At 49.9% G+C, this 2,717-nt stretch overlaps 1 long non-coding RNA gene across 1 annotated transcript in view; it reads left to right on the top strand.

The window, feature by feature from the left end:
- LOC308478183 overlaps positions 1–2,717 on the top strand; it is a 118,047-nt gene that overhangs the window by 32,602 nt on the left and 82,728 nt on the right. The window lies entirely within an intron of this gene.

The following is a 2,717-nucleotide window of genomic DNA, read 5'->3' as shown; positions in this document are numbered from 1 at the left end:
AGAGACCCCAGTAGGACACAGAGCCTCTGGGGGACAGTCATTGTTGTTGTTGTCGTTGTTTAGTTGTTTAGTCATGTCCGACTCTGCGTGTCCCCCTGGACCAGAGCATGCCAGGCACTCCTGTCTTCCACTGCCTCCCGCAGTTTGGTCAAACTCATCCTGGTAGCTTTGAGAACACTGTCCCACCATCTTGTCCTCTGTCATCCCCTTCTCCTTGTGCCCTCCATCTTTCCCAACATCAGGGTCATTTCCAGGGAGTCTTGTCTTCTCATGAGGTGGCCAAAGTCTTGGAGCCTCAGCTTCAGGATCTGTCCTTCAAGGGAGCACTCAGGGCTGATTTCCTTCAGAATGGATAGGTTTGATCTTCTTGCAGTCCATGGACTCTCAAGAGTCTCCTCCAACAGGGGTATAGTCATACCTTGGGTTAAAGACGCTTCAGGTTGAGCGTTTTCAAGTTGCGTTCCACGGCGACCCGGAAGTAACGGAACGGGTTACTTCCAGGTTTCGCCTCTCGCGCATGTGCAGACGCTGAAAATGACGTCACGCGCATGCGCAGAAGCGGCAAATCACAACCTGTGCATGCACAGATGCGGGTTGCATTCTGCTCAGGACCATAATCTGTTCGCATCCAGAGGCACCACTTTTTTTTGAAAACGTTCACTCTGATCTGCCATAGTAAGAACATAGTAAGAGCCTGCTGGATCAGGCCTGAGGTCCGTAAAGTCCAGCATCCTGTTCTTACAGCGGTCAAACCACCCAAAGAATCTGGATAGACTGCCACTGAACCTGGAGGTTCTGTAAGAACGTAAGAGCCTGGCTGCTGGGTCAGGCCAAAGGGGGCTTGTCTAATCCTGTTCTCACAGTGGTCAGCAAGCTGCCTCAAGGGGAAACCTGCAAGCAGGATTGGAGCAGAAGAACCTTTCTGCCTCCTGAGCTTTTCCAGCAACTGGTTTTTGGAAGCATCGCTGCCCAAGATGTGAGGGCAGAGCAGAGCCATCCTAGCTAGGAGCCATCAATGGCCCTTTCCGTCTCCATGAATTTGTCTCCTCCTCTTTTAAAGCCAGGATGCGGGTGGCGCTGTGGGTTAAACCACAGAGGCTAGGACTTGCCAATCAGAAGGTTGGCGGTTCGAATCCCCGTGATGGGGTGAGCTCCCGTTGCTCAGTCCCTGCTCCTACCAACCTAGCAGTTCAAAAGCACGTCAAAGTGCAAGTAGATAAATAGGTATCGCTCCAGCGGGAAGGTAAACGGTGTTTCCGTGCACTGCTCTGGTTCGCCAGAAGCAGCTTAGTCCTGCTGGCCACATGACCCGGAAGCTGTGCGCCAGCTCCTTCAGCCAATAAAGCGAGATGAGTGCCACAACCCCAGAGTCAGCCACAACAGGACCTAATGGTCGGGGGTCCCTTTACCTTTACCTTTTAAAGCCATCAGGTCGGACTGAGGTTTGATGAGGCCCTCAGCTCCTGAAAGTAATGGGGCTCTTTATATGTCCAGCTGTCCTTTGTCAACAACATATTGTCGTTTTTTCTGTTGAATATATGCTATATGGTCATTTATGGACCTCATAGGTATCTCAAGCCATTTGCACATAACAAAACATGTATTTCATCAAAGTAATTGATAAAGAATGAGCAAACCAGTGATATTTTCAAGAGCAGGCGAGCAGGCAGGGCCCATGACTGACATCATAGGAGCCTACACAACACAAAACACTGTTGCTGTATGTAGGATTTATTTTATTTTATTTTTTCTCTTATATTTTGGAAATGTAAGTAAAGGTAAAGGGACCCCTGACCGTTAGGTCCAGTCGCAGATGACTCTGGGGGGTTGCGGCGTGCACATTGCTTTACTGGCCGAGGGAGCCGGTGTTCAGCTTCCAGGTCATGTGGCCAGCATGACTAAGCCGCTTCTGGCGAACGAGAGCAGTGCACAGAAACGCCGTTTACCTTCCCGCCGGAGTGGTACCTATTTATCTACTTGCACTTCGTGCTTTCGAACTGCTAGGTTGGCAGGAGCAGGGAACGAGAAACGGGAGCTCACCCCGTCGCGGGGATTCGAACCACCGACCTTCTGATCGGCAAGTCCTAGGCTCTGTGGTTTAACCCACATCGCCACCCGTGTCCCATTTTGGAAATGTACATCCAGGGTTTTTTTCCATTTTTTGGGGGGGGGGCCAAGAGAGTGGGGCCCTAAGCTAGAGCTTGTTTAGCTTATATGTAAATCTGGCACTGGGGCCAACCCTGTCTCCTTCAGGAGGGAGTTCCAAAGTTTAATTATGCACTTCATGAAAAGGTCTTTTCTTTTACCCATCCTAAATCTTCCAACCTTCCGCTTCATTGAATGATCCACAAGTTCCAGTGTTAGGGGAGAACAAGGAAAACATTACCCTGTCCCCTTTCTCCATGTAGTGCACCATCTGATAAACTTCGGTCCTGTAAAAGCTCTGGGCTCAGAACACTTGCTTTTTCCTCTTGGGATTTAAGCCTTTTTTTTTCTACCCGGATTAAGATCAACAAGGAAGATAATTTTTGTGGCCCTTACCCAACTTGCAAGATTCCCAGAAGAGGCGTCCAGCCGGGCTTTGTCGGGAAGAGATAGAACCCCCCCCCCAATCTGATCCAGCCCACCCAGTTCTCGTTTCTCAATAATCTAATTGCCCTGATCGGAGCAATAAATAAAACAGGAGAAATGAGCATGTGGAGAGGGGAGGGAGATCG

The sequence above is a fragment of the Podarcis pityusensis genome, assembly GCF_964106645.2.
Source record: "Podarcis pityusensis genome assembly, chromosome: 5".
In the NCBI taxonomy this organism is placed as follows: domain Eukaryota; kingdom Metazoa; phylum Chordata; class Lepidosauria; order Squamata; family Lacertidae; genus Podarcis; species Podarcis pityusensis.
This window is presented reverse-complemented; position numbering and strand designations above follow the sequence as displayed.